Below are 21659 nucleotides of genomic sequence, written 5' to 3'. Positions count from 1 at the left end.
ATAAAAGGCCAACATACAAAGCTCCACTTGGCAGCTCTCCTGAGGAACAAAAGGCTGAAAAATCTGAGGTCTGGGCTTTCTCACTTCAAAGCAAGTAGCAGGGATTTTGCTTAATCCATCTTAGACTTGGTCTCCCTAGTTCCTAGTTTGTCACTATGCATGTAAAAAAAACAAAACAAAACAAAACAGTATCTATATATTCTTAGAATGAAATAAAAAACCAATGAAGCAACGTGAAGTTCTAAATTTTTCTACTGAGTAGTTGTTTTTGGATTATAAGTAATATTAGTGCATTCAACTGCAGTAAACCAAACAATATAGAATGATGTAAAGAAAAATATAGTTTTTCCTAGTTCCAGTTCCTTCCTTCCCAAGAACAGCAAGTGTCTTGTGTATATCTATCCGCATTTTTTAAAAATACATCCTACTACGTTAGCATTCCAAGTCAGATGTTTGCCAACATAATCTATAATTTGAAATTTCTATATAACAAAGTGATTTTGAATCATTTTATAAAAGAATTCTGGGGTTGTTTCTGTTTTTGTTTTCTTTTACAAATGCAATTTCTTTAAAAAATTATGGTACTTCCAGGCTGGTCTCAAATGTCTCTTCCTCTGGGAAGTCATTTTTATGCCATAAACTAGAGTTATAATTAATTCCTGAGGAATTTGGGGGGTTAAGTATTGTAAGTTCCTTGTGGCAGAGATAGCAACTGTCACTCCATTGCCAATAGTCTCTGGCCCATACCCTATTGTGCCATATGTATATGTAATGACAGTGAAGTGGTTCCCTCATTACAGACAGAAACTATTTCATAACGAATTTTTGGAACTATGAACTAGTCCTTAATCACTAAAAGTGCAGAACTGTAGAGAGTGCCTGGTAGAAAAAAGTTGCTTCATATTTGTGGAATGAAGAATAATATCCCTCTAAAGAAGTGTGCTTCTTTTACTGTATCCTCTATCTTAGTTAATGGCATTGGTTGTTCTATCCAAAAACTAATACTCATTTAAATGAAGTGACTGTCGTCTCCCTGACATATCACCAATTCCTGTTAGTGCTACATCTTAAATAACCCTCAGACCCACTCCACATAATTTGTTCCCAAAGCTACTGTGTTGGGTCAGAACCTCAAGATCTCTCACATTCATTGTCTGTGCTCTACAATGTTGATTTAAAAATCTTTTTAAAACAGGACTATGAGGACTTCATTCCCCTACTAGAAAAATATCAGGGACTCCATTGCCTAATTTCATAGTACTCAGGGCAATATTAAGGTTCAGGAAAAAAGTGTTGGCACTTCTACATAAATTACTCTTTTTATTATGCAATATTTGATATGTACTAAAGAATGTGACATATATACAAGTTATAGAGTATAATAACAAACTAAATGCTTGTGAACTCCCTGACTTGCATCTTAGAAACTGTTCAGACTCCCACTCACCTTCATGGTCACCTCTCCCCTCCTCCCACTTCCACTGACCCGCCCCACCCAATTTAAAGTTTATTTTTTTTATAATGCTCTTACTTTTCATAGGCTTTTAGCCTATGCATTTAGATATAGTATGTTATTTAGTTTGTATATTCTTGAGCTTTAAAAAGTGGTATCATACCATATTTGGTCTTTATGACTTGCTTTTCACTCAGTATTGCATTTATTTTTTTTTAATTTATTTTTTATTGTTATTCAATTAAAGTTGTATGCCTTTTCTCCCCTTCCCTCCCCCCCACCCCAGCTGATCCAAAAACTATGGTATATTTACACAATGGAATTCTACGCAGCAGAGAGAAAGAAGGAGCTTGAACCCTTTGCATCAGTATTGCATTTAAAAGATTCATTCATAGTGTTTCATGAAGCTAGAGCTCATTAATTTTTACTGAGGAAGAATATTCCACTGTGCAAATACATCAAAAATTGTTCATCCACTCTCCTGTTGGTGGATATTTGGATTATTTCCAAGTTTAGCGAATATGGACAATCCTACTATAGGTAGTATTGTATGTTCTGTCAGTGTACATTTAAAACTTTCAGGGATACACCTGGCAGTGGAATTGTTGTATCATAGAATAGGCAACATTTAAAACATAATATATTAGCAGCTATACAGGCACATACTTTATTTTAAAATATATTAAAGATATATCAAGGGTGCCAAAACCACTATTTTTTTTCTAAATAGAAATGCACGGTCAAAAATGTTTCAAGATCACTGGTTTATATAGTAAAATGTTACTCCCAGACCTAGCTCCAAATTCCTCTTTTATTTCCATTGTTCCTCAGCAAGCCCCGTGGTCCTGCTGCTACAACCCTCCATTGCACGTGCATCAGCGCGATAGCACTTACCAGCACTTAGGTTGAGTGGTAGTTGTCTGTTTCATGCCAGTCTCCTCACCTAAACTTCGTAGTCTAGAGCAGAATTGCAGCCTCGTTCACTTTTGTATCTCTAATAACTAGCCCAGTGGTAACAAGTAGTGAGCAAAAAATTAAATATTGACTCAACGAATGAGCAAATGCAAAATGGCAGCAATACCATGTTACATAGCTGAAAAGATAAATGAAGTATCACAAGAAAGTTTTGCATACCCTGGGGGAAAAGTATTATATAAATTCAAGGTAGTAGTGTTTTATAGTAGCACTTAATCAATGGTGTTCTACAGACTGAATATCAAAATACATGTTTTAGTGTAGAATTAATCAAGAAAGTCAACACTGTATTTGCTCCTTATCTTCACCTAAGATGCACTAACACCATAGCAAAACAATGGAAAATTCTCTTTAGTCTCTAACTCATGTTCTCTTTATTAGTAGTCCTAGGAAGAGGAGGAGATTAGATTAGAACAGAAGGTTAACTGACTAGGAATCAGACAGACCAAGATTTGTCTCAGTTCTGTCTTTGGCTAGCCATGTGATTTTGCACAAATCACTCAATTTCTCTGATAATGTGTATAATAATTAAAAGAGCTGTTGCTTATTATCATGCGTCAGGCACAATGATATGCAATTTACATGGACCATCTCATTTAATAATAGGTAAATGTCACCCCAAATTTATTGAAGTAGTAAATGAGGATCAGAGAGATTATCCAGCTTGCTCAAGATCCTACAGACACAAGCCATTCATCATCCTTCTCTAGAACCTGTGTTTTTAATCATTATACTGTTCCATTTGGCCCTGGTTCCTTCTTCCAGGGAGATTTGACAGGATGAAATGAGATAATAAATTTCAGAGCATTTTTTGCTTTTTAACACTCTACCCATTCAACAAGTATTTATTTAGCATTTAACACATACCTTGTTCTGCAGTAGCCACCAAAAATGAAGCAAAAAAAAAAAGATGAATTATATAATCAGCAGCTAAAAGTTCTTGAAATCTTGTGCAGGAAATACAAATGTTTATAAATGACAATAACTCAATAATGACTACTTTTTATCTAGGGTTGGAGGTTAGGGTACTCCTCACAAAGTAGATGCCCTTAACACTAACGCATGAAAGTTGACTAGACTTTTTCTAGGTAGATACAGTTTTAAAGAATATACGAAGATGAAGGAACAGTCAGCTCAAAGACAGAAGAGGTAACACACATGCTCTGGGAAATGGTAGGCAGCCGGCATGTGGGGCAGCGTGTAGCAGGAGATGAAGCCAGAAAGAACGGGAAATTAGAGGCAGACTATAAAGGACATTGGAGTTTGGATTATTTTAATGGGCTAATGGTTATCATAGAAACGTTTTGACTAGAAAAGACCTATGATGTTCACAATAAAAATAATAAAAATGATGATTGTTTTTATAACAATAATAATGGATAGTTTTTACATAATACTTAATATGTACCAGAAACTATATTATTCATGACTGATTTACTTAATATTTGAAGTTCCCATATGATGCAGGCACCATTTTTGCACCAGATACTATGTTTTTCACCACAGTCTCACCCCGTCACAACAGTGGTGACTCTAGAATGTCAACACAGTAGCAGGTTAAGTAAAACAATCCTACTGGTAGGGGTGAAGGGCTAGGAGATCAGCTGAATTTTTGTTTTGTTTTCTGAATTTGCATTTACACAGAAAACATTATTTCTTCTTAATTTATTTGGGATGGTTTGAGAAGACGCTGGTAGAGATAAGGAGGGTGAAGCCCTCCCTTGTGAAGCTTTCTCAGCATATCCTCACTGCTCAGGAATGTGGAAGAAGGGGGTAGATGTCCAGGGCACCCTTACCAATTGTTAGCGCCTGCAGCACTTCAGCAGAGGTCACGGGGACTCCAACGGCACTGAAATGGTTGTGGGGGCATGGTTGGCCCAAGCACACCTCAGGCTTTCAAGCATGGACAAGTCTACTCACACATGCACTGGCGTGTCTTGAAATCACTGCTGATGACAGCTTTGCATGACTGCAGACACAGGATGGGACTTGTCACGCATGTCTCACAGACACAGGAAGCAGTAGATAGTTTTCAACTCCACACATTTTACTGCTACCTCAAAACAAACTAAACATTATGGTCAAAAGCAGCCTTTGGTCCAGGTAGGAAAATATTTTGCCAGCAAGAACTATTCAACACATATGCATTGCAGGGAAGTTTGGTGTGAGTTTGTTGTGCTGGAATTTCTAGCCTCACAACTCCTTTTCTCTCTCCACGGTTGGAAATAGGTGTACTGGGTCCTACATGTGATTAATGTTCTTTTTGACAGGCATGGGATTATTCACTAGAGACCCAGAAACTACCCTTGGGGACATCTTTCCTTTTCCAACTATTTTCCTGGCTGGGGAAGAATTCAGAAATTTGGAAAATACCTTGGACTTAAAGACTAGGCGGATCCTTTACCTTAAGCCTGCACAGACATTTGTTGTTAGCAAGAAACCAGATAAAACAGGTGACGGCCCTGATTTGGTAACAAAGAAACGACGCTCTGGGGGCGAGCAGCGGACAGAGTGCATACACAGCCGCACACACGTGACACTCCTGCTTTGTACATTCAGAGAGGTGGCAAGGTTTTCTGGGTCTACCCCTACCTGTTACTAATCAAGCTCCTTGAGGGCAACACTTTTCTATTTTTTTAATTGATGATGCTTAGTATTTACAACATAATAGATTCTTAGTAAAATTTCTTTCACTCGTTTTTCAAAAATATATATTGAGCACCTGTCATGTTTATTTACAATATTAATGAATAAGTGAATGAATGAGTGTCAGACTAAAACAGCAAGTGAAGCATTTTAAAAACAGCGATCTGTGTAACTTAACTTCACCAGCTTCTTAAAAGGTCTTGTCACCACCAGTTTATTTGTAAGACTTAGTTTGGTTAGAATACATGTAAAGTCAACAACATATACAACTCATCAGAATTCTTTGTTTCTCCTTTAGTGCTTCTTGTCCCCCTACATCTGACCACAGTTAATGGTCCATAATAAAATGTGAACCACACATGCCAAATTCAGGATTCCTGTTTCAAAAGGGTGAACAGGAACTAATATTTACTTTCTTTTTAGGATGTGCTATGTTCTTTCACAACTTATTTCATTTGATTCTTAAAATAACTCCTTGAAGTAGTGCCATTATCCTTATTTTATATCTATGAAGAAACTAAATTCATATTTCTATTAAGAAAAAGAGGCAGCACTTTTTTTCATGTTCCTGTATGTGTCTTCCCCTCTTGACTAGGGTTGTTGGAAAAGGCTTCCTTAACCAAAAAGCAGTCTCAATCCTTGGCCTCGTTTCTATATCTAAAATTCTCATATTATTATATGTTGGGTTATAGACACTGATATTGTACATCAATATGCAAACGCAGTGGGGGGGGAATAACAAAGTAAACCGTACTTAATTGATAACACAGTGGTTCAAATTGGTGTCTGAGATTTTTTTTTTAGCAAGCAGAACCTTGACAAAGTAAAACCCTGGTCAGAATTATTTTGGAACCCTGCCCAGTGGCAGTGAGACCTGGACATGGAGTCCTGAACAGCTAAGTCACAGGAGGAGCAGAGATCTCCCGTCTTCCATTCTCTCCAGCCCATTGAGAAGGCTGTCATTAAAAACACTGAATGGATCACAAGGCAGGACAGGCATGGGTGATGAGCTTGGTAGAAGATGAATGACCAACCTCTAAAGATTCTCCAGAGACTCTTCCTCTCTTTCTTGAGCATTCACCTCACATTTGTCTGAGAAATTTGTGGCAGTTCCTACAACGACAGAGAAATTGAGCCAATTGTCAGGATTAATCAGGCTCTCAGCCCTAGGAATTGCCACAATCAACAGGGCTCATGCAAAGGACAAGGAAGTGACTAAGCCAGCCTGCCCCAGTAAGGCCCAGGGCTCCCTCCTCACTGGCACAGACACATGTTATCTCCTTAGGTCGGTGGAACTCAAAACTTTTGGTGAGATGTTTAATAATTACTTTGTGGCTATGATAACTGGGTGCTCCCCTGAATCCTCTATAATTCTTTTCATCCAAAAAAAGCCTTAAACATTACAAACAAAACTTCCCTAGCTTCTAATTATTTTCCTCTCTACTACACAGAGTATAAAATAATATTTCCATTAAATGCAGGTTCAGTCTATAGCTGTGTCCTACATTCATCTTCTTTTATCCCCCAGCTACAGCAAAACTCAAAATAAAAAAAAGATTTTTTTTCTTCAGTAGAAGCAGATTATAAATGCCTATTTAACTGCCTGCATTTTAGTCACTGTGCACAGTATGGCGGGTGAATGGTTTGATGCCTGAATTGAAATAGTATTGAGCCATTAAAATCATACAAAAAGACAGCCGCTTAAAATCTAAATGGTGTACTGCCTAGGTAAATATGCTCTTTAAGATATGTTTTTCACTCCCTGTGTTTACTGACCAGCTGCATTTCTAAATATTTTACCTCCTCTCAGACTTACAGGAGGGGGAAAGTATTTCATGGTGAGGCCTAAGCATTAGGAACAATCAAGGAAGAGACTCTTTATGGCATGACCCAAAAGGCTGTCATCTAAATGTACAGACCAGGAAATTTCTTTTTAAGAAAGGAAAGAACTGGCAAGATTATTGCATTGTCAGCACTTCAGAACTCGGCATCTCTTTAGATTGAGTTGGATCCCTGCAGACTACATTGCCGGGCAGAGTTGAGGCTGTGGTTCAAATAATTAGAGATTTAATAAATTGCTATACGTCTGGCAGGGGTGGGGGAATGCAGAGAGTGGCGGGGAACCCATGTCTTACAGATGGCCTACTTGAAGCGAATGTACTGTGGTTCCAAATGAGCCTAGGGAGCAGCCTCAGCTCTGTGTTGTTATTCTATTACCGAAAACTACAGCCACTGTCTGTACCTCTGGATAAGTGTCCAAGAAATTATGCATATTCCCTAGATGTGGGTATTTTAGGCTTCAACGTGATAGCAACTTGCCCTAAGTCTCTGCTTCAATGTGTTTGAGCATGCGTATCTTATGTTTTTGGAAGGGACGTCTACCTACATATTAGATATCATCGTTTGCTTCAGAAACTACAATAAGAAATGTACTACAACTACAAGGAAGCCTACTTGTTCATGTTTAAAACCCGGCCGTCGAAGCAGCATGCTAGGGCTCTCAGAGGGTGCAGGGCTGTCGATGCTCATGCTTCTTGTTCTCGCTGAAGGTGCGGAGGCCCAGAGTTTTGAAGGGACTTGTCCCAAATTGCTCGCCAAGTTTGAGTAAAGCCACGTCAGGTTTGCGACTTCCGATCCTTAATTCCTGTGACTCAAGTCCAGCATCATCCATGCATAATCAAAGTATTTAAGATGATTGAGAGAAAAGGTAAATTCTTGTTTGGGAACAAAGTGAGCAGCTTCTGAATTAGGTTGGCTTTGACTTTTGGCAGCCATTGGGCAAATGAACAATTGTATTTGGGGCTCTTAATAATTGCTAACACATTGGGGGCTGGATAACTGTTAAGTTCATTCTGATTTTAGAGATTGTTACCAAGCTAGTAGAAGATAATCAGACTCTCCAAACTGCCTGAACTGATACCGCCTGACCCCAGACTCAGTGTTCTTAACCAGTACACTACACTTGTATCCTCATCTCTTTCTTCAGTTATTTGTAACAGCACTCGTCTCTTTCAAAGAATTCACGATTCTTAACCACTACTTTTCCAAACTCTCCATTCATTCATATGTTCATTATCTCATTTTTTTTCAACAAGCACATGGAAGGTATCACAAACTAGAACACAAAGGTGTGTAAAACAACTTCTCTCCTCAGAGTTCATAGGCTAATGAGGAAACGTAGATTGCAACACTAAATAATTCAAAAGTCTGAGACTGAAATTCATTTACCTGTGAGGATCATCTTTAAGTTCTGAGGTTTTTCCCTAGGAAAGCAAATTACGTGTGCTTTTATGTATATGCTTCATACACTGAGTCTGCAGGGTAGACAGAATGGACAGAGGCTCCAAAGGGGCCCAAATGATGTCAATAAATATCAAGGCCATCCTGTCCTGCCTGCCACGGCCACTTGCTCATAGGTTCCTGATACACATTGGGAGCACAATACATATTTGTTGACTGAAAGGCTGAATATAGCTAGTCAATGCCAAAATTGGGCTTTAACCTCAGAGCTCCTAATCTGGAGTCCAGTGTTTATTCTATTATACTCACTTTCAGTGAATATTACCTCTCTCTGCTCCTTAAAACAGAGGGGTCTCATATATTTGAGAAAAAGCATCCCAGTTAGTTAATGTTTATGAAGCTATTACCTAATATATTAACACATTTTAAAAAGCCCTGTGCAAGCAGAAGATGGTTGGTCCTCTAGGTGTCGTACATCAGTTGAGTAGTAAGTTTTGTCCGAGGCCCACCAGACATATCAAAGCTGTGATCACTCTGTCCCCTTGCAGAATGCCTGCCGTGGGAGTTCTAAAAGTAAGGAGCCAGAGACGTGGCATTTTCTTACTGCAAAGAAAGTAAGTCATCATTAAGTTATGGACATTTTAAAATTAATAGTTATAATGGTGTCAATGATGATAATGATGAGGTTAAGAATAACAATAAGAAAAAATGACTACCATTTATTGTAATCCAACTAGGTTCCAGCAGTGTGCCAAACACTTTGCCCATGTTATCTCAAGCAAACCCAAATAATTCAATGACAAGGAAATGACAATATTATCAACTCCAGGTCACAGGTAATGGAGGCACAATGGCTTCCATTAACTCCAAATATTCAATAAATGTGATTCATCTTTGAAGGATGTGTGAATTCTCTGTACTTTAGTCACAGCCGTATCCATCAATCCCTTCCCCCTCAAACACTCACATAATGTTAGACAGAACACAGGTGTCTCAGCAGTAACAAAGGACAAACTAGCAGTGAGTAAACAAAATATTGAAGTTAATTAAACAAAATATGAAGGCCATAGGATGCCTCCCAACTCATTCTATAAAGCTGGCATTACTGTGACACAAAAATTCAGAAAAAAACGTATCTACTACTATCTTCCTACTATTATCAGCCTCCTACTATCTTCTTGCTCTGAAATTCTCTACATGCAGCTTTTGTCTTGTCATGTAACATAACTTCTCCAGCTCCTTTCATTATGCCCACATGATAGCCAGTGGGAAAAAGTGGAGAGAAGTGGAAGTCAAATTGTTTCTTTTATGGGCATACACTGGACTTTCAACACCCACTTCTGCTGACATCCTGTTGAACTGAGCTACATGACCACAACTTACAGAGGCCAGGAGATTTAGTCTTTCCACTATGCTCTCAGGTACCCGCTAAAATATAGCATTGCCACCACCAAGGAATATAGAGTCTAGAAGTCTCTAGCCCCCAAAATATAAGCATCTACAAGATTTCACTTAAACCAATCCAATAAATAAGATATTGATTATGTTATAGTTTTTAAAGATCACAGGCCAGAAACATGTTCTATTTTGTTTTTCTGTTATAAGATGGAAAGAGCTAGGTATTACATTGAGGAAGAAAGGGTCTCCTGGATCCTGTAATCAGAGTTCAAAGCTGTGTAGATGCTCAGGAGATGTGAAAATGGTGTGATTGTGTAGCATTTGTAATTATGTTATCTCCAAAAGAACACCCCAAATCACTAAAACTTTGAGTTCTTTGATCCGTGGCCAGCCAGATACACCAATATTTCTTCGAGTCTGCACAATGGGTTTAGTTCTCGATTAAACATCAGAGCAATTTTACTATAATCTACTATATTACTATAATCAATTACTATAATCAAGATTACTATAATCGACTTCCTAAGAAATGATCTTATTCTCGGATCATCATAGTGAAGACTTAGGATCATGAATGTATTTAAAAATTTTATAGTTCTGCTACAAAAAGTAAGAAGTCTCTTTTTCTCCATGAAGTTTCCTTAATGAAAGAGAGATGAAGGTAATGTGGTGAACGTGTGTTTGATGGAGGGAGAAATTTCATGAGTATGTGTGACTGAGTACGACAGAAAAGTTAGAAGATAGGTGTTAAAAGAGAACTACAGTGAGCCCTGGTGGGGTAGCTTAGTCAGTCAGAGCATTGTCCTGATACACCGAGGTTGCTGGTTCAATCCCTGGTCAGGGCACCTGCAGGAATCAGACAATGAAGGCGTAAGTGGAACAACAAATCAATGTCTCTCTCTCTCTTTCTCAAATCAACAAATTAAAAAAACAAGTACAGTGAGTCACAAAGTCTAAAATATTAGATACAAGTGCCTCTAACCCAGCTTGTTTGATTGTCTCTCTATAGTTCTACCAGCCTGATATTTTGTTCAGCTTAAGCACAGTTGGGTTGCAATTTAGAATCATTAATGTTACATCTTTGACATAATTTTTGGTGGCTTCTGTGATAGCCAATTAGGATCCTACTGCCAGCGCATTGTTTATGACTTTCTAAAAACCAGAACTTGTTTGATTTGTTTCTTCTATTTTGTAAATGTCACCTCTTTACAAGCGTTCTCAGCAGACAGGATGGTTGAAATATTTTTAAAAAGATATAATTAAGTCTAACGTCTTTTAGATCCTTGTATTTCTCTGAGCAAACTTATATTCTGAATCTTTAAGGTATTTGTTCAAAACCACAGTCAAACACTGTGGTTCAGTATCTTGGGTGTTGCTGGTGGGACATGACGTGTGTTGAAGATGAGCTGACAGATCCCACAGCTCTGACACTCTCAGTCAGTCGTGTGGCTTTGGGCAAAGCACAAGAGTTTGGCAGTGCAAAGACAAAGGAGGTAATTTTGAGTGTGGGATATTCTTTTGGACAAGAACTGCAGACCCTTATTTTCCTAGAGAAGTGCTTCCCTTTTACTGTTTTTTAGTTCCTTACAGCATCAGTAAGATTGCAGTTATGTTGAAATTGTTATTTATTAGCACTTACTACTACTAATAATAGGTAATAATTATTGAGTGCCTGCTAAAATGCCAGGCAGTATATTAATTGCTTTACATGAATTATCTCAAACAATCCTCACAGTAATTCTGTGAAGCTGCACTATTTTAATGTGTTTATAGATGGAAACATTGTACTCACAGTTGGTAAGTGATAAGGTGGGCACTTCAACTCAGTCTTCTGATGTTTTAAATATTTTAGCCTATTTTTAATTTAAAATTTTTTTTCCACTATGGTTCGTGTTCAATACCATTCTGTACAAGTTCAGATGCACAATAAAGCAGCCAGAAAAAATCACACACTTCACAGAGTGGTCCCCTGGCGGCTACAAGCACCCACCTGGCCCCACACGTGTTCCTCATAACATTTTCGACCATATCCACACCCCTGCGACTACTCTGTAACTACAAATTCGTGCTGCTTAATCCCTTCACCTTTTCCCCCAGCCTCCCCAACCCCTCCCCTCTGACCACTGTCAGTCTGTTCTTTGTACCTGTGAGTCTATTCCTGTTTGTTTCTTCATTTTGTTCATTAGATTCCACATATAAGTAAAATCACATTGGTGTTTTTCTTTCTCTGACTTATTTCACTTAGCATACTGCTCTCCAGGTCCATCCATGCTGCCAAAAAAGTAAGATTTCATTTTGTTTTTATGGCTGAACCCTCTGATTCTTAATGGATATATTTCCTCACCAAATCTTCTGCATTAAGAGAGAATAAAAAAATTAATACTCTTTATGGAAGCCTTCTTTAACATGAGATATTTTTCTTTTCCTTCCTTGTAATAAAGTATGTGGCATACAGGACATTCAAAGCTTTTTTTAAGCTGACAGCAAAACATCTTTGTCAACAAGTAGCTATTGGGAGGTCTGAATATTTTATTTCACTTGTGAATTAATGTATCTACAGACCTTCTGATACTAATCTTTTTCCATTTTCATTTCCTGCCAACTCTACAATTAAACTGTGTAGTTATCCTACGAGCGTCCACACTTCTGGACCTTCAGATACGTTCTGTCAGGAGTAACCTGTCTTCCCTATTCACCCATTCATGAGCACCTTTTATGGAGCCTTCTGAGACTCTTTCAGGCAGAATGTCTTGCTCTTCCTCTGTGATCCCATGTCAGTTCATATATATCTTGATTACACAATATTCTAGTATTGCGTAATCAATACTAGAGAGTATTAAAACTGTAATATAGCCCTGGCTGGTGTGGCTCAGTGGATTGAGTGTGGGCCTGTGAATCAAAGGGTCTCTGGTTTGATTCCTAGTCAGGGCACATGCCTGGGTTGTGGGTCTTTACTAATCACGGCTTTTTAAAAATGGGATCTCGTTGTTTTATGCGCATTTCTTTATTGTGAAGTTATATATATATTTTTTTTTCCACATGTACGACAGCCATTGTTTCAGTATGAAAAATCCATTGGCAATCCGCTTTTTACATGCTTTGTTCACTTTTCTGTCTGGTTGTTGGTTTCTTTTCTAGTGATTTATCAGAATTTTCTCTATTACTCATGATTGAACTGGGATTATGGGTTTCTAGGAGAAAGACCACAGAAGTAAAATGCCATTTCCATAACGCCATATTGAGAGCACATTCTATCAACATGATTTATCATTGTTGATGTTGACCTTGCTCAGCCTGCTGAGGTAGCATTTATAACTGTGAAGTTACTCTTTGTGATGGCTAATTTTATGCATCAGTTTGACTGGGCTAAAGGATGTTTAGATAGCTGGTAAAACATTATTTATGTGTGTGTCTGTGAAGCTGTTTCCAGAAGAGATCAGCATTTCAATCATCAGACTGAGTAAAGACCTGCCAGCGCCAGTGTGGGTGAGCGTCATCCATTCTGTTCAGAGCCCAAACAGAAGAAAAGGGCAGAAGGGAAAATTCTCTCTCTCTCTCTTTTTGAGCTGGGACTTATGCCTTCCTCTGCCCTTGGGCATCAGGCCTTGTGATTTTGCAGCCTTTGGACTCCGGGATTACACCAGCAGGGCCCCGGTTCTCAGGCCTTTGGTCTCAGACTAGGAGTTACCACATCGGCTCCCCTTGTTCTCAGCCCTTCAGCCTTGGGCTGAATTATATTATTACTGGCTTTCCTGGTTCTCCAGCTTGCAGATGGCAGATTGTGAGACTTCTTTGCCTTCATAGCCACGTGAGCCAATTCCTGTAATAGACATCCTCTTATACAGGGATACATATCTATGTCTATATTTATATACCTTATTAAATCTTTTTCTCTGGATGACTCTAATATACATTTTTTCTCCTTTCCATACTGCACTCTTTGAGAGAGAGAGTCATTATACAAAGCCCATATTTAAGTGGGAAGTTATGCTCCACTTCTTCGAGGATGGAGGGTCTACGTATTTGGAATCCTTCTGCATGGGAGATTTGTCTGTTCTCCCTCATTTATTTATTCAATCATTTTTTATATCAGTATAGACTTATGGGTATTTGTTTTATACTTTAGGTTACAATCTGATATTATTTATTTTGCAGCTCAAAATATTTATTCTTTGGCCATTGGGAGCTCTTTCAGTTGGCTGTTGCGTCCCATAGGCATCTCTCATGATTGTGGGGTTTTTTTTTAATTATTCTTTCTCACTTTCTTCCACTCCAAAATGTTCTAGGCTCATTTTGCATATTTCCTGGCCCAGTGCTAGAATCAGCCTTTTCTCTGGGGAGTCCTGGTTCCTTTTATTGGAGAACGGTGTTAGAAAGGAAGACCTGGGCTCTAGATGTGCATGCCTCCTCCTGCCATGGTTGGACTTACTTTTTAAGCCGATAGCCAAAACCAATACGATACCATTTACTTAATAAATAAATGTCTAATATAATTTACAATATGCTGACTTGTGCTTGAATTATGAGTTTAGTCTGACAGAAATAACCTCTGGCAATCAATATTTCTTGAATAGGTTTTTACAGAAACCTAGCATTCTATATTGAGGTACAATTACAAATTAAAAGTATGCATCCCCAAGGTTGTTACACTACACCTGATTATGGCAAAGAGTATTTTAGAGCTTTATAAGTGTGTGCTGAAACTGTACATGTCTAAGAGAAAGAAGCACCTTTCTGAGATTCACTGGCTCTGATTCTTTCAGACTTAGAGAATAAAGATAAAAATGCCAGGTTAGACCCTGACATGCCTTACAATGTAAAGAAGATTTTCTGTAAATAAAATAAAAATAACCTCAAAATCTGTGACTCTTACCCTATCTTGTTACCAATTTTTGAACATCTCCATTATTGGTACACAGAGTGACATTTGGTCAATACAGGTGACTAAACGTTCAGTGACCATAAATGTCCTTGACAACAAAAATGCTGTCTTGTGACTCTAATCTGTTCTGACTTGCCAAGCACAGGAAACATTTAGTACTTTCCCAGGACATTGATTAATGAGGAAACACTTGGCTTCACAGTTAATGCGAATTATTATAACCTCTGGGAGCCTATTAAGTTCATAAGATACCAGTTCTATATAATGATTGCATTTATTGGTGGCTGCACTCATAACACAAGAGCCACATCTCCATTTGGCTTCACTTCAGTTTCAGAAATGCGACTTGGAGCTAATTTTTGGAAATGCACATCATGTGCTAAATGCAGCTCTCTCCTCCCTTTCTTTCCTTTTGGCTTCCTATTGACTTTATTAATGTAAAAGGGATAGTGGAAGTCAAACTACCCTGAACTGACTATCCCATTTATGCACACATTTAATTCAACCCTAATGACAGCATTAAGAGCTAAGCATTTCCTTACCTATTTTAAAGCTAAAGAAACAGCTTTGAAGACATTAAGTAACTTGTGCAAGATCACACAATGTATAAAGTTATACAACATTTATGCCCAGATAATTTGACTGCAGAACTTACTTTTCTCACTCCAGCAAGGGCTCTCAGAACTGGCAGTATGTGTGAGAGTAATTTAAGATGATTTTCTAAGATATTGATGCCCAGGCTCACTCTAAGAGGTTCTGGTTTCATAACTCTGGGGAAGAATCTAGGCCTCAGCAAGCTTTACAATTCCCCGGCCAATACTCCTGTGCAATGAGGCCCGCACCAGAGTGTCACACCACTCTCACCCTTATGCCTAACATTTAAGCAGCATCCTTACAGTTCTCAATTTTTTTTTTAAATACATACTTTGTGTAATCCTTAAACCAACTCAGTCAAGGATTATTGTGCCCATTTTATAGAATAAGAAACAGAGACTGAAGGAATTTAAAAATCTTAGTTGATATTATAGAGTAAGTAGCTGAAGCCCAAGAAAACTTGAAGAGGGCCACCCTACTGTTTCTATCCTTATTTAGAATGTCCTCATCTTGGTTTCTTTTGGATCCCTCCCCGTGTCCTCCTCTCCTGTCCTAGAGTTACTTGCATGCCCTTTGAAGCTATCAGCAATGTGTGGATGGACAGAGAGGGTGGCTGTGAGGACCACAGTTCATTACCAAAGCCATATAGCTTAGTAGTAGAAACAGAGTCATAGGTAGAATTTTGATACCTTAAGAAAGTGATTTTATTTCTTTGAAGCTTAAATTCAATAATAAAATGGGAACAATAATAGGACTACCTCACTGTTTTACCATAAAAATAAGATAAGACGATGCGTATAAAAAGGATTTATAAGTTGAAAGGCATTATACTTTGTTAGCCATAGTTATTTTATTTGTAGTGACAAATTTGGAAATGTTGTATTAGTTTCCTAGAGTTTCAGTAAGAAACTATCACAAGCTTGGTGATTTAAAATTACAGAAAATTATTCTCTCCCACTTCTGGAGATTAGAAGTCTGAAATTATGGTGCCAACCCACCTCTGAAGGTTCTGAGACTCCTGTTCCAGCAGCTTCTAATGGCTGCTGGCATTCCTGGTGTGCCTTGGCTTGCAGCCTCAACACTCATCTCTGCCTTTGTCTTCCCATCACTTCCTCTTCTATGTCTGTCTCAAATATCCTTCTGTCTTTCTCTGATAAGGGTATTTTCACTGGATTTAGACCTGCCTGAATGAATAACCCAGCATAATTTTCTCATATTAAAGTCTTTAACTTAATCTGCAAAAAACATTTTTTCCCAAATAAGGTGATACTCATAAGTTTCAGGAATTAGAATATGGACATATATTTTTCTTTTTTGGGGGGTGGGGGTGGTGGTTCACCATTCAACCCTCTGCTGATATTACAAGTATTTCTCTTTCCTTAAAATCAATATGCCACCCTCTGATTTATTAACTGCTACTTGCCAGTAAATTTAAGTGCCAAATACTTTTATATGGTAAATAAGGTCTCCAGTCCACAATCAGCTCTGCTTCATCCCCTAAAAAACTACACAGAACTTTCTACCATTTTCTGAGTATTCCCCATTCACTTCTACTCCTGTTTCTTTTGTATGCCGTACCTGTTGCTTACCTTCCCTCTCTGGATTTCATCACTGGTTTTCATCCTCTTCTGTGAAGTATTTATTGAATATTAAAAAAAAAACAAAAAAACCTCTTGTTCTTTTCTTTCCATTCTGCTATATTTCTTGGCTTTCTCCCTTTGATTCTAGTGCATACTGCAGGCTGAATTTGACCATTGCATTAGGGGGACCCCCAAAACCCTGGAATTTACTTATAAAATATCGTGTATTTGTTCTTACATGTCTAAACTTCAGTCATCTCCAAAGTACTCTCCATTTGATGCAATACACCAATTGGGAATTTTTTTCCACTTCTTAAAACAGTTTTTGAACTCATCAACTTTGATGCCTTTTAGTGCTTCTTTTATTGTTTGTTTCATCTCTTCTACATGACAAAACATTTCCCTTTGAGAAATTTTTCACCTGGGGAAACAACAACAAAAGAGGTCACTCGAGGTGAGACCAGGTGAATAGAGAGGGTGGGGTGCAGGGATCATGTTGTTTGGGTCAAATCCTGCTGAACACTCAGCACAGTGTGGGCAGGTGCACTCATAAATTATCCATAATGAAGTGGGCAAACAAATTGAAAGAGTCTTCAAAAAAAATTCACTGAAGCCTAACGTAGCCTCTCACAACAACACCAGCTGGTATACTGATATAGATGGGTTCCTAGAACACTCACTTAGCAGGAGAAGCCTGTACCATAAGGCCCTCCCTCTGGAAGATAATTCCATTTTGGGGGGATCTCCCCTCTTAGCTGAGCACTTGTTTGCTTCTCCATTAGACCAAGCTTTGTCTTGGTTATATCTTCAGGATATAGATGGTGACATTCATTGTCATACTGCCCACTGCATGATAGAGACGGTGACTTCCATTGTTGCACTGCCCACTACATGATAGAGATGGTGACATTCATTGTCATACTGCCCACTGCATGATAGAGAGGGTGACTTCCATTGTCACACTGCCCACTGCATGATAGAGAGGGTGACTTCCATTGTCACACTGCCCACTGCATGATAGAGAGGGTGACTTCCATTGTCACACTGCCCACTGCATGATAGAGAAGGTGACTTCCATTGTCACACTGCCCACTGCATGATAGAGAGGGTGACTTCCATTGTCACACTGCCCACTGTATGATAGAGAGGGTGACTTCCATTGTCATACTGCCCACTGCATGATAGAGAGGGTGACTTCCATTGTCACACTGCCCACTGCATGATAGAGATGGTGACTTCCATTGTCATACTGCCCACTGCATGATAGAGAGGGTGACTTCCATTGTCACACTGCCCACTGTATGATAGAGATGGTGACTTCCATTGTCATACTGCCCACTGCATGATAGAGACGGTGACTTTCATTGTCATACTGCCCACTGTAGAGCACACGGTGAGTTCTGGAAAAAGCTGGGTGAACCACAGGGAATGACTGAGCACAGCTCTCAGGTTCCTCCAGTCTACTGCTATGTGGGGTAGCTAAGTAAGGGCCCTGGTGATTTACACTCCTTTCAGTGGTGCAAATTCTACTGAAACATTTGTCTTCGTCTCTATTTGGGCATGTTATTATTATTATTATTATTATTATTTAGAAATTTGACTTATGGGCCCCTTGTTTCCCTTTTTTCATTTGGTAAATTTTTGTGGTGATTAATTGATGTATGTTCTAGAATTTTAGTCTATGAAAATACATTTTCCTAGATGGCGATCATTTTATCTGATAGTGAGTCTATAGCTTTACTCTGGATGGCAACTGAGATTTCTTCCATGATCTTACCTTAGTTAACACTGCATGAGGGAATGGACACCATATAGAGTCTGTGTGGGTCTCCGTTCTCTCCTCAGACCTCAGCTCTGTGATTTGATTAGGTTTTACCTTTTTCAAGTTTCATATATCTGTTTTTCTCTTTCCTTTTCCCCACCCTTTTTGTGGCTAAATCCCTTTTCAGTCTTGAATTCAAGATCCAGCATCAGGCTTCTAGTGTTAACAATAGACTGAATATTGTCCCGTTTCCCGAACATTGCTAGTGCTGCATGTGGCCGGTACACACTTTCCTCCATGATTTTTAAAAAGATTTTCCTTTTGAAGTGAACACTTTTCTCAGATTCTCCTATACTGAATAGACAGATACACATCCTTCCTGGACCATAAATTCCTTTGACGTAGAAACTGCCTGTTGTTCATCTCTGTAATGACAGTGCCCGCTCAGTGTCTGGCCCGTAAGAGGTAGTCAAAAAAGGTAGATAAATTAATGAATGCAAGTATCTGTCTTGGGAGTTGGAAAAACATCAATAGACATGGAAATCTCTGATTTGTCTTTCCAGGTATTACACCTACTCAATTTTGTGATGGCATTTTATTGAAATAACCTGTTGTGGTTTTGGGTTTTTTTCCCCCCAAGAGAACATCTAGAGAAGTTCAAAGAAACTCTTGGTTGAAACTGACATATTTCCAATTCCTGCTCTGGATGACACACGTCCCTACCATAGCAATAATGAAGACTGCGGTTCCCACAGACCTACTTTGGGGATTTAAAGTTCACTCACGTCTATGGGGATTTACATAACAAGACAGAAGGCCACCACACTCCAAAAGCAATCTTCTTCAAAAACCAACACCTTCCAGTGTCCTGAGTTTCAGCTGTAGCACGTAAGCCTCTAAACTTAGGGTGAGATCTCCGGGAGCATCCCAGAAAAGATCTGTAAATCTTTTCCCAGAGGGTTGGGCACTGGTGTCATCCCATAGGTCACTATTTCTCTCAAGAAGAACCTATTTATGCAAGACTCACAAAACTATAATTCCTCGTACATACCTTTACAGTGTGTCTACACTATTCCTATTTGTTTTTTTCCACTGGTCCAAAATATACTTGCAATAAATAGTCAAGTATCAATACAATTGTGACCAGACTACCACCACCTTGTCACTTGGGCTTGGAGAGGTTTATACAAGGTATATTTGGTTAAGTATTCCAATCACTTCCTATACAAGCCTGACATTCTTCATGGAGTACAAAAATTCCCTATGGCAGGGGTCCTCTGAAGGCTGCACTTGCATTTCTCACTCCTCCTCCAGTGCCTTAAAATAGAAATGCAGAGCTGCAAGGCAATTCCCATATTAATATATGCACCAAACCACATGCATTACCTTTTGTGTCTCACCTTGGACAGGAAACAAACAGGGTCTTAAAAAGAAACGCTTACCACATTGTGTTCACAGTCTCCTTCCTCCCTCAATCCATCACTTATATACAATTGCAATATTAAATTGTCATAAGAGGTATATAATAGCACTTTCAAGTAGTCTCTGGTTGTTCAATCTACATCTCCCCTCACGCAGTTAAAGCTGTGGACAGTCATTGATTGCTGCACAGAAAAGGGGCTGACACTCAGAACGATGCAAAGCAGCCACCCCTCCAGGCCCAGCCCTGTTGTACGTGTAGCAGAGAACACCCTCCGCCCCTCAATGCCAGCAGCCTGCCCGCCCACAGAGAAGGAAACACTTATTGTCCATGATAGGAGCTTGGGGTTTGGCAGTGATCCAAAAGCGACATAGGGACAGAAGTCTGTGAGATAAGACATAAAATTAAAGTTAATCTGAAACAGGCTTTGTATCTAAGGAAACACGCTAAAGAAAATTAGGGAGAAAATTGGTAGCTTCAGGTTATTTTTGCAACCCAAGGCTACACCTCCATGGGAGATGTGACTGCCACTGAGATGTGGGGGAGGTGTCCTCAAAGTCCCTGCTACTCAAAGATCACTTCAAATGTACTTAAAATTCCCACCATTATAGGCACTGCATCTAGAAAGTTCGTTGAAATGTTGAAGAGTGTAATACGGAACACTGAAAGATGTAGTACAATTACACCCCCAAAATAATTGGTGTGGACATTATGTATTTTCTCTCCCAGGTTATTTTTTCAGCTTTGGTTTTCTTCTCCAGTCTTTCATCTATGTCCCTCAGTTGAGGTCCACAGCAGTTTTTCACAGGTGTTATTGAAATAACCTTACAACATGATTTTTCTTTCTACCATAGCCCTCTGCAACTTATCCTTTACACTACCACTAATATAAACCCAGATTAGGCCCTGTTAGTTCCCTGACTAAAACTCTTAATTCCCAGTTGTCTGCAGGATAATGTCCAGGCAAGAGCATAAAAACCCTTTTTAATCTGGCCTGTGCTTATCTTTTCCTACCCTTCAACCCCTCAGAACTTCTTGCCCTGGCTCCAAAGCAGAGTAATCCTCCAGGTCTCTGTCTTCTTCCACGTGGTTATCCTTCAGCCTACAAGACAATTCTCCTCTTCCAAGTCTGATCAATTGCCAGTTACCCTCTGAGACTCAATGTGGGTGCCATTTCCTTCAGGAAGCCTTCTCCTGCTGTAACTGCCTTATATTACTGTGGCTTACCATTGCATCTGGTTTCCTCTCTTCCTCACGACTGATCACACTGCATCCCCACTGTGGGTATAATTATCTGTGTTCCCCACTAGAGAGCAGACAACATGGAGGCAAAGGCTGTGTCCCCAGTATCCGGTACCACGTGGTATGTACGGAGCAGGTGTTTAGTAAGCAGTCCTTGAATAAATCCACATGCTCTTACTGGGTCTTACTCTTCCAGGGAATTTCCACTTATAGTTATCTTTTAACCCTTTCAGCAACAAGCCCAACCCTGTCCTTTTGTGCAGGTCCAATTCCTAGAACAGTCTTTAAGTACCAGGCTGAGAAAGGTGAGCATTGTTACATCAGGAAGAGAGAGAATGTAGAGATGAGAAGTAGAAGATGAAAACAGAGATAGTTAAGACACAGAAAGAAATGGAGATTTCAGGACATTTATAACAATGTTATAATAAAATAGATCTCATTTTACTTCAAGTTCTATACGGGAAAGG

Source organism: Desmodus rotundus, chromosome 3, assembly GCF_022682495.2.
Source record: "Desmodus rotundus isolate HL8 chromosome 3, HLdesRot8A.1, whole genome shotgun sequence".
NCBI lineage: Eukaryota > Metazoa > Chordata > Mammalia > Chiroptera > Phyllostomidae > Desmodus > Desmodus rotundus.
This window is presented reverse-complemented; position numbering follows the sequence as displayed.